The sequence below is a fragment of the Lethenteron reissneri genome, chromosome 4 (genome assembly GCF_015708825.2).
Source record: "Lethenteron reissneri isolate LAM-NWPU_2019-01 chromosome 4, ASM1570882v1, whole genome shotgun sequence".
NCBI lineage: Eukaryota > Metazoa > Chordata > Hyperoartia > Petromyzontiformes > Petromyzontidae > Lethenteron > Lethenteron reissneri.
In genome coordinates, this window is record NC_083782.1 from 5,802,499 (window position 1) to 5,820,700 (window position 18,202).

The 18,202-nt window shown below is 55.1% G+C and overlaps 1 protein-coding gene across 1 annotated transcript in view; it reads left to right on the forward strand.

The window, feature by feature from the left end:
* Positions 1 to 18,202, forward strand: part of ELOVL7 (ELOVL fatty acid elongase 7) — a 50,509-nt gene that overhangs the window by 15,310 nt on the left and 16,997 nt on the right. The gene's annotated exons all lie outside the window — the stretch shown is intronic.

Sequence of the window (18,202 nt, forward strand, 5' to 3'; positions counted from 1 at the left end):
ACGACGTTTCGGAGGCAACACAAGTCTCCGTCATCTGATGATTATTATTTCTTTTTTACCTATGTGACTTTACCGAAAAAACCTAAGAGTATGAAATCCTTGCAGTCACGAAAGCTTTAAATCTAGAACTTTTGGTATTCGCACCGTTCTGACGGCGCAGATCTAGGGCCCAGCCACAAAGCCGCCGCCGCTGCGAGGGGGGGTGGACCCGGCGTGTCGGCCTGACGACGCGGGGTTTGCGCGCTCCCCCTTTTATTTTATTTTTTTACGAGATCGGCGGCGGGGTTTGTATCGTGGCCAGTGGGGGGGGGGGGGGGGGGGGTGAGGCACGACCCACGGGCACAACATTTGGTTGCGAGGCGCTAATCTCGGCTGCTCCGCGTTGGGGTGCTTCTTCTTTTTCTTCCTCGTCCTCTGTCGCAACGCCAGCCCTGGGATTTGAGAACGAGGGGCGTCTTGGGGCGTCTTGGGGCAGGGCTCGAATCTTGCGAGGTGAAGGGTAGTGGGGAACAGGGGGGACGCGATTTGAAGGTGAGGGGGGGGGGCTGTGTGTGGGTTCGTCGTTTATGTACGAAGCGTCCTGAGATTCGGGCCATAAAATCTCTCCACGTGGCCGGTCACCACGAGCTGTTGGGGGACTCCTTCAGGACGGAGCTTGCCAATCATTGATCCCTGCCTCGTGGCGAAAGTTACTTTTTGAATACGTAACAAGCAAACCAAAAAAACAACTCCACCATCTAAAATCCATATAAAATCGTAAATATTTCGGGGGGGGGGGGGGGTGTGTGGAAACTCGCGGAGCGGTGCTGCGTCACGAGAGAAAGGCCCGCTGAAGCGGAGAGCACAGAGCTACCTCCGAGATTCCTTTTGAAATGGCCCTTTAACCCGGATGAAAACAGCAACTCCCCCCCCCCCCCATGCACTTGAGATGCGCAGGCACTGGCTGAGGCTCACCGCCACTCAGAGGCGTTGTAATGGAAATGTCAGTGTGCCGAACTTCTTTCGCACCGCACCTAAGCCAACCATGCGAATCGGAAGGTGGTGTGCGTTGTCCGCCTATCTATTCAAGGGTTCGTTCGTGGGATTATTATCGTGATCGAGATCGTATGGCACGATCCCTCCACCCAATACCCCCACCCATCTCTGATCGCATCGCACCGTCGAGACTAAAAACCCCACTACCCCCCCCCCCCATCTCGCCCCCCCTCCCCCTTCTTCAATAGCCCCCCCACTAGCCCCCCACCAGCCCCCCCACGAGCCGCCTCACCAACCCCCCCCACCAGCCCCCCCCCCACCCTTCCCACTAACCCCCACCCTTCCCACCCCGGTCTGGCCAATGTGACAGCAAGGACAGATACTTTTTTCTCAGCAACTTTCTATCTAGCAGCGGATGTACTGTAACCCCCCCTCCTCGCCCTCCCCACCTCCCGTGCCAGCCACCGTACATGTGATTGTGCGTGATCCTAAACTGGTTAATGAGAAGTGAACTCTGAGGAATGTGTGTGCGTGTCTGTGGGTGTGCGTGTGTGCGTGTCTGTGCGTGTGTGTGTGCGTGTCTGTGTGCGTGCGTGTGCGCACGTGGGTTTTGGATGAATGGGCGGATTGTGCCGTGCCGGGCCGAGAGAGCTGCTGACTTGCGTTGGTTGGGGGGGGGGGTACACGAGTGGGTGGCTGGGTGGGCTTGGAGAAGGTTGGGTGAGTGGGGCGGGTGAGGTTGGTGGGTGGACTGGGTGGGGTTGTTTGGTGGGTGGGCGAGTGCCTGGGTGGGTGGTGGGTGGGTTATGATGGGAGTGTGCAGAACTGGTTGGGGTGAGTGGGGTAGCTGAGCGAGTGAGTGGGGTGCCCTGGAGTGGGTGGGCGAGCAGGTTGATTGGTGGGTGGGTGAGCAGGTTGATTGGTGGGTGGGTGAGCAGGTTGATTGGTGGGTGGGCGAGCAGATTGATTGGTGGGTGGGTGAGCAGGTTGATTGGTGGTGGGCGAGCAGGTTGATTGGTGGGTGAGCGAGCAGGTTGATTGGTGGGTGAGCGAGCAGGTTGATTGGTGGGTGGGTGAGCAGGTTGATTGGTGGGTGGGTGAGCAGGTTGATTGGTGGGTGGGTGAGCAGGTTGATTGGTGGGTGGGTGAGCAGGTTGATTGGTGGGTGGGCGAGCAGGTTGATTGGTGGGTGGGCGAGCAGGTTGATTGGTGGGTGGGCGAGCAGGTTGATTGGTGGGTGAGCGAGCAGGTTGATTGGTGGGTGAGCGAGCAGGTTGATTGGTGGGTGGGCGAGCAGGTTGATTGGTGGGTGGGTGAGCAGGTTGATTGGTGGGTGGGCGAGCAGGTTGATTGGTGGGTGGGTGAGCAGGTTGATTGGTGGGTGGGTGAGCAGGTTGATTGGTGGGTGGGTGAGCAGGTTGATTGGTGGGTGGGTGAGCAGGTTGATTGGTGGGTGGGTGAGCAGGTTGATTGGTGGGTGGGCGAGCAGGTTGATTGGTGGGTGGGCGAGCAGGTTGATTGGTGGGTGGGTGAGCAGGTTGATTGGTGGGTGGGCGAGCGGGTTGATTGGTGGGTGGGCGAGCAGGTGGATTGGTGGGTGGGTGAGCAGGTGGATTGGTGGGTGGGTGAGCAGGTGGATTGGTGCGTGGGTGAGCAGGTTGATTGGTGGGTGGGTGAGCAGGTTGATTGGTGGGTGGGCGAGCAGGTTGATTGGTGGGTGGGCGAGCAGGTTGATTGGTGGGTGGGCGAGCAGGTTGATTGGTGGGTGGGCGAGCAGGTTGATTGGTGGGTGGGCGAGCGGGTTGATTGGTGGGTGGGCGAGCAGGTGGATTGGTGGGTGAGCAGGTGGATTGGTGGGTGGGTGAGCAGGTGGATTGGTGCGTGGGCGAGTTTTGGCGGGCGATTGAGCGGTTGAGCCCTGCGCATGAGAAAGTTGGTGGGTCCAGTTCACCAGGTGAGGTGGGTGGGTGAGCTGATGGGCTGGGCGGGGTGGGGGGGGTTAAAGGGTCACACAGACACGAGAATCGGTGTGTCGGAATGTGGATGGGCCGGTTTGGGTGAGCGTGCTGCGTGATGGGGAACGGGTTGGTGAGTGTGGCTGGCTGGTGTGTGTGGGTGTGGGGATGTGCTCGCCTAGCAGGTGGGCCTAGAGCAAAAGGTGCGGGCGAGAGGGGGGGGGGGGGTTGCGTTCCGGTGTGACAGTAGCCGCGGTTGTGATGTGGTTGTTCATTTGTGCTCGTGGAGCGGGGTGGGGTGAGAGAGACGTGGCCTGGTAGAGGGCACGCAACGACGCCGCGGGTTTGTGGGACTAGAGGCGATCTCTGAGAATACCCCCAGTAGCAGCAGCAGCAGCTGGGTCGAGGAGGAGGAGAGGGAGTAGTGGAGGGAGTAGTCGGTGCTTGGCAGCAGCGTCCACGTTGCTCGCTGTGGATGCCGGTTTGTCAGCATTCCTGGTGAGCTTAAAACAAAACTTGCGGCAGAGAGAGAGAGAGAGTCATAACTCTCAAGCATGTCAAGAATGTCGAGTTGGAATTTTCCAGTGGAAAGGCCCACAGGTTAAACTTTTTTTTAGCTGGAGAGTCACAAAATAAAATGACTGAAACGTGACTCGCGGTGTAATTCGGTTGCACGGGGGAAGCCACGCTCCGCTGTTGGGTGTCAATAGTTCTGTTGTCGAAATGGAATGTGCGATGATGATGATGCTTCAACATCTCACCTCCGTGGTGAGATGTTAACTACCTCGCCTGGTGTACAGGAGCTCGTGGGTTCAATGCCGACCCTGCCGTCTGTATATTTGGAGTTTGCGTGTCTGTCTCTCTCTCTCTCGCTCTCTCCCCGTGGTCGCGTTGATTTTTCTCCGGGTCCTCCGGTTTTTCCCTCCCACATTTGGAATCAACATCGCCGTGCATTTTAGAGTCTTTGGCGACTGCTATGCGTTTCCACTCGATGATGATGATAAGCCACTTCGTTGAGCTATCATTTGTGATGGCCAGGTCTCTTCTGAAAAAGAGGCTATATTGCTCGGTGGACCTTACCTGGTAAAAAAAATCTAAATTGTTTAGTTTAATTAATGATTACGCGAACAAAACGTACCAATTGGTTACTTACTTCAGCACATCGGAGTGTTGGAGAGCAAACCCGTTGCAACAACATTCACAATTGGGAGTTTTAACGACGATTCCATTAAATTTCGATTTAAAGCTTTCGTGACTGCAGGGATTCATCGTCTTGGTTCTGTCGGTAAAGTCACGTAGAAGGAAATTAATAATGATGTTTAATATTTGTATTATTTTATGACTTTACCGAAAGAATCAAGAAGACGACTCCATTGGCGAGTCGCCTGCTGACGATGCCGGTTGCAGTTGCGAGCGAAACGTCGGGCGAGGTTTGTGATATTAGAAGATGAGCGGGTGAGATGGGGAGCTTTAGCAACTGGGGTGAACGTGTGGGTGGGTGGTGGGGTGGGCGAGTGTGTGTGGGGGGGGGGGGGTAGGTGCATCAGCGGCGAGCTAGAAAGTGGGTGAGAAGTCTGTCCTTGGTATCACTGGCCGGGCTGGGGTAGAGAGAGGGGGGGGTAATGGGTTTTTGAGCCTCTAGGGTGCGATGCGATCACATGGGTGTGTGGGGGGGGGGGGTAGTGGGGGGGGGTCACCTAGCCATGGTAACTCCACCCCCCACCCAGTCGAAAATAGCCCCAACTCAGCGTCTTCGCAGTCCTTTGCCAATTGGGTCAAAGTTTGCGCCCAGCGGCAACCGCTGTCGGAATCTGGCTTGACCGTCGCGAGGCCTGGAATAGTTTATATATTTTTTTCTCTCCGCGGTTTGATTTATTTTCTTTCCACGCTCTTTTTTTGTTTGCCAACAACCCATTCATAATTGAATGGTGGTGATCATACGAATAATAGTAATAACATAGAAATACAAAAAAACCACCACTGAAGATAATCTTTGCCATTTGTAACGCGCGCAACGTTTGGGAATTGGGAGGTGGCACGGGGGGGGGGGGGGGAGGACCACGGGGGAAGGCAGAGCCAGAATCGTCGTCGCCCAACAATTTTCCTGAGCTTTGCGATCCTATATTGAGGGATGTTTCGGCCCCACACCTGTTAAATTGCGTTTTAGTTCTCGGCTCGGTCCACGTGTCCTTGTGTAATTGGGCGGCGGGGGAGGGTGGCGGCGATCACGATGACGTGTCGTGACGAGCGACGCCTTTTGCGATTTTTAATTTGTGTCGCTACTCGGGACTCGCCACGTTTGTCGCTCTCCCTCCCCGCGGCGTCGTGAACGCGGCATCGTGAACGCGACGTTGTGGCTTCGCGACGTCCTCGTGGGGCTCGGGAACTGAACGTGTTCCCGTCGCCCGTTAAAAAAGCTCCCGAGAACAATTCTAGATTTGAAGCTTTCGTGACTGCAAGGATTCATATTCTTAGGTGTTTTCGGTAAAGTCACGTAGGTAACTCCCGAGAACAAACGGCTGTCGGCTCTCCACGCGTCAGAGGTCGCAACCGGGTACCCGATACCCGGCTACCCGTACCCTGCCAGGTACGGGTAACCGTTTGCGACCCTGGTGCGGCCGGGTACGGGTAAGGAATCAAAACCCGTTTGCGACCTCTGCCACGCGTGCGCATGCTTTCTTATTTTATTGTTTTCATTTAAAACGCCCGTAATCGGGAGTTTGGGGCAGTCGATTGGAGTGCCAAGCGCGTCGTCCCTTGGTCGTGAGCCGAGTTTTTACCGCGCTCGCCACAACTTGGCGGAAGATCCACCAGAGGTTATTTTTGGTGATGGAAATATGGGGGGGGGGGGGGGGGGTGGGGGGTGATATGAGGGTAGAGGTGAAGTAGTGTGGGGGGTTGATGGTTTTGTGGGGTGATGTGGGGTGAGAGTGTGGATTGATGATGATGGTGGGCGTGTAGCGGGGTTGATGGTGATGGGTGAGAGTGGTGGTGGTGCTAATCACTGCCTATACACACAAAGCGACATTCTTAAATCGGCTGACGTTTCACACGTTGGCTTTTCTTGTGGCTTTGCTTGAAATGTCACCGCCACCGCCACCACCGTGGGTTATCGTTGGGGCGGGTGGGGTGGGGTGGGGGGGAGAGACGTTGGGCCAACGTTGTGGGGGGGTGGGTGCAACGACCCCACCCGGCCAATGACCCCCGAGATTGCGATGCAAATGCCACCCCCGCCGACTTGAGGTTATCGCGAAGGCGGAAGAGTGGAAGAGCGTGGTTACAGCGGAGGGCAAAGGGCAACGTGTGTGGGTAAGGTCACCTCCCAGTGGATTCGGCATCCTTTTTTGCCGCCACACCCTAGCCAACCCACTCGCCTGCCCGCTCGCCTGCCCACTCGCCTGCTCACTCGCCTGCCCGCTCGCCTGCCCGCTCGCCTGCCCGCTCGCCTGCCCACTCGCATGCCCGCTCGCCTGCCTACTTGCTTGCCCACTGAACTTCCCACTCGCCAGGTGACTTGCCTGCCCACCTTCCGCCTCTGCTTAGAGCCGGGTCGATGGGTCGTTTTAATCGACTGTCTTTTATCCGTTGTGGCGGGGCCCCGTCCTAGCGGGGGCCCGTCCGGCGCACCGCTTGCCCCCACGCCGCGCTTTGGCCGAGCCGTACAAAGGCCCCGATTGTGACGCGGGGCCTGGACGACGTATTTACAAAGCCGAGCTTTGTGCCGGAGCGAGCTTCGGGGAAAGTCGAGCGAGGGGAAGCGAGTGGGAGCGCGCGAGTCTTGGTAATTGATAATGTCAGCGCTCCATTGTCTCCGCTGGGAGATGGACAGAGCGACGTTACTTGCCCCGCTGTGTTTGTGTGGGAAGCGGTCCGGTGCCAGGTTTTCGTGTTTTTTGTTTTGTTTTATCGTGTCCAACATTTGTTGTCGTTTCATCCAATTTGCGCGGTCATCGTCGTTGTCAAGACGAAGAATCCTTCCACATGTCTTGCGGACGCAGTTGCGACGCTTCTCCGTGTTACAAGAAGCGCCCCACGGAAGCGGATATCGCCGAACTTGCCCGTGACATTCTCTTCGTCAGGTGACCTCTGACCCTCTGGGACCTCGCAGCCGACGGCGGCACTTTCGCCACCCCTCCCCTGCTACGGACCGTAATCTTTGCAGAGAGACGCTGCATCGCTCCGTGGTCGAGAAATGCCCGTGGAAGTTGGTACTGCAGAACTTGCTTCTGACATTTCAAGAAGTGACCTGAAATGCCCTCACCCCGCCCCTCCCCCCCCACTTATTTGGGAGGTGATGCCGACTCTCAATACACCACGACGTGGCGTTAAAAAAAAAAAATCTATTTTGCCACTATTGTCGTACATGGGGTGGGGGGACCCCTACCAGAGGAATGTGGAATTCCCACTACTGTCTTTTGGGGTCCTGTTGGCGGTGACGGGCGCCGCACCCACCCCACGCTGCCGCCACGAGCGTGAAGAATGTTTCTCGTGAAGGAGGAATGAGGTGTGCAGCAGCACCACTGCTGAATCGGCAGAAGCACCAGTGAGAACGGTAGCATCGAAGATTCATTCCCATGATGTAATTTCAATGTTATTCTCAGCCGACCAATAAGAGGTCCTGAGAGCAATGTCAGTGCTTGGTCGGTTGGTCCGTCTCTAAGTCTGTCTGTGCGTCAGTCTATCTCGCTGACGGTGTGCGTCTGTCTGTGTCGGACGGACCCAGTGTCCGTCTGTCTGTAAGCGGGCCCATCTTGTCTGACCGCCTTCCGGAGACCGCCTGTCCATCTCTTCTGTGTCCGTCCGTCTTATCGATCTGTCTGCCCGTGGCACCCAAGTTTCGTAAAAGCGCCGTGGTCTGCGGTCACTTCCTGGCCTACTTCTCTGCGCGATTCACGAACCCCGGGCCGCCACCCCCCCCCCCCTCCCGTCGCCGCCACGTGCGGTTTCTTGCCATCCAGTGGCAAACTTCTCCACCACTGTCATCTCATCGCCGACGTCGGCTCTTCTTGTTTCGTGTTGTTCTTTGCCAACACGGCGGCCGTGTCGTCCCGAGGACCCAACGCTGGATTCGCAAGCCGTCTCCCGGCGCAGAGGTTGAACTAACGAGGGGGTGGGGGGGGGTGGAGAGGCCCATTTTGTTAAATCCCTACGCCCCCCCCCCCCCCGCCACCTACTGCCTCTGTCCACCCCCTTAGTGCGAATGGCTCCACCGTGACTGCAATCCGCGATTTTTCCAGACCAGAAATTGTCAGCACCTGGGGTGGTCCCACGGAGCTTTTCGCGGTTTCCAATTTCTTTCTTCTTTTGTGGGCAGCATCGGTGGATAATGCGCCGACCGTTTTGATAGGAGGTCGGGTGACCGTATCGCGTGTAAACCCGCTCGCTCATTAGCCGCGCAGAATAAATCTGTGCTGCTACAGTTTCCGCTGCTACTTTTGGCGGTGCCGGACGACATGTGCGTGGACGACCACGCGGCTCCCGCACGGATGGATTCACGAACCCGCTGGGGGGGCCGCCTTGCAGCCCCCCACCCCCAGCGGGTTTGGGAGTGTCGCCGATCTCCGTGACCCACCAATCCCTCCCGTGCAAGGGCGCTGGGTTTGCGGGTGTTGTGAGCACAACGGCTTGCCCCCCAGCGGCACGATGATGATGACGACGCTGGCAGGAATGTGAAACGTGAAGCCCTCGTGTCTCCTGGAAAATATGACAAATATTATTTTTTTCACTCAATAGCCCCGCATATAAATACTTGTCATTTTTTTTACATTTTAATGTTTGATGTTAAGGGGGGGGTTGTTAGCGTTGGCTTTATGGTTTGGTTTATGGTTGGCTTTAAGGGTTGGGATTGGGTTAAGGATTTTTGATTTAGTGTTGGGGTTTTGAGGGGTTTTTAAGAGCGTTGTCGGCTTTGAAATCCATCAAGATGAGTTCCTATAGATTGCCCCCGCCCAAGATAATCTCTCTGCTGCGAACCCGCCCCAAGTGTAACTCGGGGGGGCCCCGCATAATAATTGCTGGGCGCGGACCCCGCGGGTGTGGGTGCGGCGATTCCAGTTCGGCGAGGCTTTCGCCAACGAGCGGCGAACCCTGTTCAGCGGCAGAAATTCCCGGCAGAGAAACCATCGTGAGACCGTCCCCAGCATTCCGTCATCCATCGGGGCTCCCAATTGCCACCGATGTTTCGATCTCGATTGCGTGGAACGGATGGAGAGTTAGTCCAAGCTTCGCTGTACCTGCCATCTCTTGGCCACCTCGACGCCCACGGAAGGGAGTTTTTCATGTACAGTATTATATAAAAAAAAAGTTTGGCTGGCATGCTGGCGGACACATCGCACCCTGCATCTGCATGCTGATGTTGTGCCACCCCCACCCTACACCCTCCACCCGGGACGTCTGTCTCTATACGCGGGTAGTGCCGGTCTTGCGATTCTACTAGCGTCAACTTGTAACACAGTGCCAGGAGGAACCACAGACAAGCAGGAAGGTAGCAGCAGCCGGGCCAGTGAGCCCGGTACCAGCAGTTGTCCCAACCTCTGCGGTCCTCTATTAACATATCGGCTAATTAATGTTTTCTCCACGAATCTGGCTGTCGCCTGATGAAGCTAGTTGTAATTACTGGCGAAACGTCGTACTCTGATTGCTAATGTTGTAGGTTTACTCTCCAACACACCGGCGTGCTGTACTAGTGACGAATTGGCCATGTTCTGTTTACGTGACAAACCTGGCGGGTTTAATGACACATTTATCTACTTACGCGATATTCTAACCCCCCCAAAAAAAACCTGGAATTATGGATAATTAATGGTGTGTATACATTAATTGGCCGAGGACATGCCCAAAGGCCGTTTTTGGGCCTGCCCTGGACGAGTGGTTGTTATTGATATCCAGGCCTCGTGAGTTGCGGCGTGAGGAGAGAGTCCCATGCTTGTGTCATCACCGGTCGTGGCAAAGACACGGGTCCGGTCGTAAAGGATTGTCGACTTTACTGACACGAGCGAGTTAATAGCTAACGCCTCCTCGTCCTTCGTGATTGCAATCGGGTGAGCACGAAGGTTCGTGTGTGTGCGAGTAGTTTTGTTTTAATATGCACTCGCAAACAGCACTTGCCCCAACAATCTTGTATCAGCTATAGGTAGGGTTCTTTGTCTTTGTGTGCGTTTTGACTGTGAAGAGCGGTGGAGCAGCGGCCGGCGCACTGCCCCAAGGCACCGGCGACTCCAAGTTCGATATCAAAGGTTGATTTTCATCTGAACCGGTCCCTGAACTGTCCCAAGATGGACTCTCCTTGTTAGACGAGTGCCTGGTGTGGTGAGTGTGCGCGTGACACGTCAGCACCGGGGAGACCAAGGTGGACGGGCGTGGTGCTAGCCCCGCACCGTCACACCCAGCGCCTTCCGAAGCGATTTCACTATTGCTGGGTACGTGTGCAGATTCGCCGGGTTTTACCGACACTTGCGTTTTTCCGCGGTCTAACCCCAAAAAACCTCTAAGTATGGAAAATCGGCAGAGTTGGGGCTTTGCTTCGATCGTTGGCTCGGCACGAGCCAAAACCTCTGGACCCGTTTCACATTCAACGTTCCCCATCGGCGTAGGTCAAACTCGCTTAAACGAACGCCGGTGATACCCGCCAGCTGTCCTAGGGAAAGGGCACCCCCCCCTCCCCCCCCCCGTAAACTTGTGGGGTCCTTGACGGAAGAGGAGGTGGCGTGCGTGCGCGCGGGACCGCGTGCCAAGTCAGGTGAGAGTTCACAGCGCGACGCTCCTGCCCCGCTCGCGCCATCCCCATTGGTCGGGAACGGCTCGTTCGGGCGCGGAGCCTGGGCCGATTTTCGGGTTGGCCAATGTCCCGCCGCACCCCCCTGCCCCCTCTCCCCTACCCTCCCCTCCCCAGGTGAGTCGGTTATTGAGGAGGGCCCCGTCCTCAAAGGCGCCGCCTAGGCGGTGAGCGTTTATTGCTGCTGTGTGCACGCACGTGTGTGTCTGTGTTGAACTTCCGTTGCACCGTACGTAGCCATCCGTGCTAATTAGAGGTGCGGTGGTGGGGGAGGGGTGCAAGGACCACAAACTAAACAACAACAAAGCAGTGATCTAGAATTGAAGCTTTCGTGACTGCAGAAATTATACTCATTGGTTTTTTCGGTCAAGTCACGTATGTGGAAATAAAATAAAATTTAGTAAATAAAATATAATTTAATTAAAATAAATCACGACTGTTTCTACATACGTGACTTTACCGAAAAAACCAAGGAGTACAACAAAGCAGTTCCAAAGAAAGGAGTTTGTCAACGCTAGATGATGATTTGAAAGTGCATAGCTCCCAGCGGCTTCCTACTCGCGGAAGGGAGAGCGTTCCAGACGGCCGCAGGAGCGCACCTGAAAGCGCCGCGTGGTGCGGTGGCCACCTGTCTTTTGTTCGGTGGCTTTGTCAAAATCCTCCGCTGCTGCTGATGATGATGCGCGGGTGACCGGAGTGCACTTGATGGCGGCTGCTGCCCCTTGACCGGCATCGGCGAGGGTTTTTGTGGTTCATTTGTGGCGAGCACTCTGTGTGTAATGAGTGCGACCTCCATAATGGTGGCCAGCACAGAGGTGTGATGATGATGTCCGTTGAAGAGGGTGGCGAGGCTGTCTAGGTAAGCACGTTAGCAACCGCCGTCATCACCACCACTAACTACAAAGATCCCCCGTGTAGTCTTAGACTGTTGGGACAAGTGCTGTTAGCGAGTGGCACCGATGAAGGCCGGCACGGCACGTGAGGGGGTAGGGTGGCCAGAACCACGCTCGGCCGCCTTTGTCTCCACGGTTGCGATGTTCAAACACCAGAGGTGGGACAAAGTCATTGTTATGCAAGTCCAAGTCGAGTCTGAAGTCATCAAATTCATGACTCGAGTCTGACTCGAGTCCAAGTCACATGACTCGAGTCCACACCTCTGTCAAACACCACACTAGGGTACAGTGCTCCCTTTGAGAGGCCGAGTGGACCTAGTGGAGGCCCACGACCGCTTCAGATACTGGAGGTGTGTGTTGGCCGTGAGCGAGGAATCGACCTCTCGTCGCCGAGTTCGTAGCCGCGGCTCCCCTCGCCTGCTCCGCGTCACTTGGATGGCTGGACCAGGGCTCGTGTGTGGTGGTGGTGGCGGTGGTGGAAACTGGCTTTGCAACTTTTCGAGGTGGGGTCCGGGGTTTGGGTGGGGAGGGCGGATTGCTTCTGGCGGTCACGGTGAACTTCTGGTGACGAGGAATCGCGGCGGAACGAGGGGGGGTGTTGCCCATTCGTCGTGAGTTCTCGGCTGTCGTGGGTTCGTTGTTTGTGGCAGTCAGCCCCCTTCCCCATCCTCCTCCTCAGGGTGGACGAGAGCTGGAAAGGTGCACGTGGGGAGCGGTGGCGCAGCGGTTAGCACGCTGCGCTACTAAACGCCGGCGGACCCCGACTTCAATTTGCCTTCTCGCGGCCAAAACCGGCAGCGATTTTTATCTGAACCAGTCCCGGGCCCTCTCCTCGTGGTCCACTCGACCTTAAATGAGTACCTGGTGCAAGCCGGGTGGTGGAGATTCCACGTTTCAATGGCGGGGACTGGTATACTCCTTACGACAGCTGCTGTTAACTTGTCACAACGTGGTACCGGTTTTATCTACCCCGGCGGCATGATGGGCAAGAGGTCGCCTACCTTACCGGGGTTTTAACTTGGCAGGCGCTGTTTTCTGATACCGCAGCCACTTTAGCCGGCTTTGTTTTATACATTGGTATCGGTCTGCTGCTGGGTGACTGCCTCCCTTGCACTGTCGGTGAAAGGCCACCGTGGGTTGATGTCTGCTCCACATGATCGACATGCATATACATGCACGTGCATTCCTGTAATCCTTCACTTTTCTCTCGTATCTGGTGCTCTGCGTAAAAGTCACGTGCAGTGTAAAAAACATTCGCTGAATGAAATAAAAACTGTCGGTCAGTGAGGGGGGGTGTGGGTGCTTTGACTGTACGTCGCCACGCTGTTCCGGCGAAGGGGGTCAGCGGAGGTTGAGCCTGGTTTAATACTTTGATGGGAGACTGCACTGGGAATACCAGGTTGTTGTTGTGGGCTTGTGGTGTTGCGAAGCAGCCGTGAGATGTGGTTAGTACAACAAGCGGATTCGTGAATCCATCGGTGCAGAGATTTTTCTTGTTCATTGTGTTGCCCTTTAATGTGTTCGTCAACATTCTCTTAATTGCGAGGTGGAGTTCATGGCTACACAACACAGTCCTGAAAGAGTGGATTACGGTGATGATTATAGCGACGACGATGATGTTGGTCAAGACCAATATCACAATAACGACGACGATAACGATTGATGCGGATTATTTAAAAGTTTAACATTTCTGTAAAGATCATTTTCGAACGGTTGGGCAACACTCGGTCTGTGAAATCTACAGTTATCCCGAGGGTGATTTTGAATTGGATGACTTTTCCATTGGAAATTAATTGGGGCCCAAAATACTATAGTGCTTTAAACGTGCAAGCTCTGTTATATAATGGGCTGTTTGGCCACCTCCGTGGAAGAATAACCACACGTGTGCTCGCTGGGCTGTAACTACTCCTCCCAACAACATTTGCTGCTAAAGTCACGTAGAATGGAAATAATAAAATAATAAAAATAAAACATAATAAAATAATTCTCACGACGTTTCGGCCACAATGCAAGCAGCCGTCCTCAGGTGAAGAACAGGTCTGTCAGAAAGACAGCGTCTGAATGAACACCACCAGGCTTGGCAGCGTACATTTAAGCTGGGTTGGAGGGGGAAGAGCGCCTTTGTCAAGCCTGGTGGTGTTCATTCAGACGCTGTCTTTCTGACAGACCTGTTCTTCACCTGAGGACGGCTGCTTGCGTTGTGGCCGCAACGTCGTGAGAATTATTTTATAATGTTTTATTTTTATTATTTCCATTCTACGTGACTTTACCGAAAGAACCAAGAAGATGCATCCTCTGCAGTCACGAAAGCTTTAAATCGAAATTTAACATTTGCTGGCCCAAATATTGGGATGTTTTGGCCGAATCCATTTTAATGGTGGGTGGGTTTATGTGCCGTAGGCGATTGAAACTTGTTTGCCGTGTACACTTTAATTACATTGTTAATTAAAACTCCAAGAAAAGTAGCCGGCATAAGCCCTGCTGTAAATCTGGCAACCCTCCTCCCCCCCCCCCCTTAAGATCTTCTCATGCTGCCCGGCTTAGGGAGAGAGGCTCAGCTTTTTTAAATCTCAAGCACGCCGTGAAATGAGAACCTCGTCATATAAATAACGCTGGAAAAATACAAAGTGCCCCTTTTGTTCTACAGCTGCGCTAAGAAGTTTCGTATGGTTTCTTTAATTTGCTGTGCTCCCGTTTTAAACTTTGTTCGCTGGCGGGGAGGGGGGGGACTTTGGGGGGTTGCCAGCAGGGTGGCGCAGGCAGGTTACCGCTGGCGCCTCCACAGCAGGAAGGGCCCCCCACCCCGCCCGTCGCTGCCGCCGCCGTGGAGATCTTAGCGGTACGAATCTACCGGCCGACCTGGTTAAGTGTGCGCCGCGTAACGACCACCAAGTGGTGGCGATTTTTAATAATAATGCCACGGTTGCTGCGGCCGACGTTTTAAAGATCCCACAATGTCATTCGCGACGAGTGGGCCTGGTGTTCGCGGTCCAAATTTTGCTAATTGGTAAAACGACTCCGCAAGTTATTAGGTTGGGATTACGCAGCAATTGCCCCCCCACCCCTCTCTATTAGCAGACTTGATGCACCCAGTCAATCTTGCAAATGACTTGCCCTGGTCCCCCCCCCCCCCCCTGCGTGCATTTCCTCCTGGGTTCTCCTGGCTTTCCATAACTAAATAAAAAAATGTAAGAAATGACTCACGAAATTATTCATCCCCCCCCCTCCCCCCCACCACTTCGGGTGGGCTGATGTCTTTCATCAAGCCAGGCGCAGGTGCTGAACTGCCTCGTGCCGCACCGGGACAGCCCCGTTACGCTGTAGAGCGCAACATACACGCCTCTTCATTAATCCACACTACGTAAGAGGGTATAGGCACAGCTCTGCAATTTCCTACTCGCGCCCCACAACTCGAAAAACCGTAGAGAGCCCCTCCTCCTAGAGGGTACCCTTTGGCCTACTCTTCCCACGCTGCGTGCCAATACGTCCTGGAAAAGCTGAGAGTATCCCACGCTCCACGCGACCCCGCCGATCGTAGAATAACCGCGGTGAAGCCGTTTGCTGGTTGGACAGTGGGCGCTGTTTCAACCGAACAGCCGCGCCGGGAGACGAGAGGTCGAACCGGCGACCTCCTGCATCGCAATTCCGGTGGGCTCGCCGGCACGCCACCGCGGTGGTGGAGGTGGCAGCGGCAGCGGTGTGATGATCCCCGCTCATCCGCTCGCTCGCTCACCCGCCTGCCCGCTCGCGCACGGCAGGTTGCTCATTTCTTTAAAACCACTTTTTTGCGTTTTAGTTTGTCGTCCGATTTTTGAGCACGGTTGGCTACGTACGGCACGAAAGAAGTTCAGCATACATACACAGGTGGCTTCGTCGGCAGCTGTGCTCGAAGGGTTTCGCGAGTTGACTTTCTTTTTTAAATAAAATGTTATTTGTATTATTCCGCTTAACGCGTAGGCTTTCGCGAGCTGGTATTTGTCCACAATAGGTTTCTGCTGGGTTTGATCGCGTAAATGAGAAAGTGTCCGCTAAACCCGCCAGCTTTTTGGCAGTCGCCTGATGAGGCTGGTTGTAATTACCAGAGACGCCTTGTGAGTTTATTCTCCCACGCACACAACCGGTTCGTGCTGAACCAGATAACTTATTGGCTGTGCCGGGCGGCGACGCGTTTAACGACAACTTTTATAATTCGCGCGATTGAACCCCAAGAAAAAAAAGAAACACCATGGATTTTACCACTTGGGAGACTCGCTCTGCAGCGTGATCCCGGTTGAACAATCGGCGGCGGCGTTTTACAATTTTGTGAAAAATTCGGACCCACGACACCCGCCGGCACTCTTGCGAATGGCGTCACGGCATCCTTGACGGCCGCCGTGAAGTGAAGCCGGTGGCGTGGAACAGCAGCAGCAGTATTACTATTGTCGCGGTTTGTGATTGGTCTCCCAAACCAGTTAAGATAAAGCTGCGGTGGAATTATTAAAACCGTGCCAAAAAAAATTGGACGGCGGCACTGTCGCACCCTCATCACCACCCCCCCTCCCACCACCACCACCCCCTCTTCCCCCCCCTCCCACCACCACCACCCCCACCAACACCACCACCCCCTCCCACCACCACCACCACCCCCACCAACACCACCACCCCCCCTCCCACCACCACGCCCTTGCTGATGACGTCGCAAGGTCTTTAACGTGCGCCGTGAGTGAAGCGGCCTGGGCGCGGTGGCGTTGCTGCGGGGGGACAAATGCCGTGTCCGATCCACTGCTGGATGAGGAGTGCCCCCCCCCCCACCTTTTTTTCACGCCCGTGCAGAGGTGGGTGGGTGGGGGGTCTCCTCTGTAAAAATTTGACCATACTTCACCGCTCTGGTGAGCGGGGTGCAGGTTTGCAGGTGGGGGGAGCGTCGACTTGGGAGCGAGCGTGGAATGTACGGTCTAACACCGACTGGCTAACCAGTCGGCTATCGCACACAGCGGAAGTTCCTGCAATGACTTGCAGAGTTCTAGATTTGAAGCTTTCGTAACTGCAAGGATTCATACTCTTAGTTCTTTCGGTAAAGTCACGTAGGTAAAATCTGGCTGTGACAGTCCCACCTGATGACGGAGACTTGTGTTGCCTCCGAAACGTCGTGATTCTTAGTTTTTTATTGTTTTAATTTTATTAATTTTAATTTCATTTTTTACCTACGTGACTTTACCGAAAGAACTAAGTATGACTGGTAGATGCACACCTTGCGCTCCTCAGGCCGCAGGCCCTGCGAGCACAACCTGGAATGTTTCGCCGCTCCGCGCTGGGCGGTAGTTAGGTGTGTCCCGGGGCCTTCTCGACTTTGTGGCTTCTAAGAATCTGGATCGCTCGACCGCCGGCCCTCCGATTTGGCCGCAGAGCGCCGAGCAGTTCGGTCAAACTCTGCCAAGGCCTCATTCTTTCCTTTTTTTAGATTTTTCCTTGCGTCCCCTCCACCACCCCCTCATTTTTATATATTTTAAAAATGCGTGCATCTCTATTTTATAGGTCTGGACTACATCCGTTCAATGTCCACTGCGCATTGTTGAGATGCCCTCCTTTAGTGGGGGGGAGGAGAGGGGGGGTGGGAGCAAGTGGTCACTCAAAAAATAAATTGAATGAATTGTGCCGCACCGCCCTCTGGCTGCCGCACGTGTACCCGGCGTGCATTAGCAGCGGCAGCAGCAGCCGCCGCCTCCAGCACCCGTCCCGTGCACGATGATCTCGGGCTCGACTCTGCTTTGGCTTGCGAGACGCCACCAGATCGGGCACATTCCTGGCGATTTGTGTGTCACGGGCCGTTTTCTCCAAAAAAAAGTGCATTTCTCAATTTGCTTTATCATTGCCTCCATCCTGGTTATGTAACCGTGCACTGTACATCTGCTCGTCAATCCACCGCTGGACGAAAGCCCCTCCCGCGTGCCCCGTCACCGGGTGTACTCGTTTGACCGTACTTCACCACGCCGGTCAAGTGCGGGCTTGTGGGTGGACGCTTCTTGGCAAGCACCTGCTGAAGGCCGTCGCGCAACAAACACGCGGGAAGGGAGATGGTGGTGTGGTCAGAACCGTGCTTCCCCCCCCCCCCCCCCCCCGTGGGGCCATCTTTGTCTCTCCCAATGGCGATGTTATTGGCACTCTCGAACCGGGACACTACGGTACTCAATCCGGGGTTACGAAAGTCGATCTGGGCAGGAGGGCTCCCCGGGAGAGACTGGTGCAGAAGGGAGCGGGGAGAGGCGTTGCCGTGCAGACCTGACAACGTCATCCCGAGCTCGTTGGGGGCAAAAGCGAAATGGGGTGCGGCTCGGGCAGGAATGCGTCATGGCCACAATTTGATGGGCTCAACAAAGTGGGGTTGTCGTCACGTGGAAATTTACCGCGGCCGATCCGAAATGCGGAGGGGAAAAACCGCAGGAACCCTGGAGAAAAATCCATGCGGCCAAATAAATACAGGTGTCGGGGTCTGGATCGAATCCACGACCTCCTGTATACCGAGCGAGCTAGTTAACATCTTTAACATCTCGCCACCGTGGCGCCCTAATAAGGGGATGGAACACATCCGGGAGAGAGCGACCGCCGGTCTCGCGGAGATGGAGCGG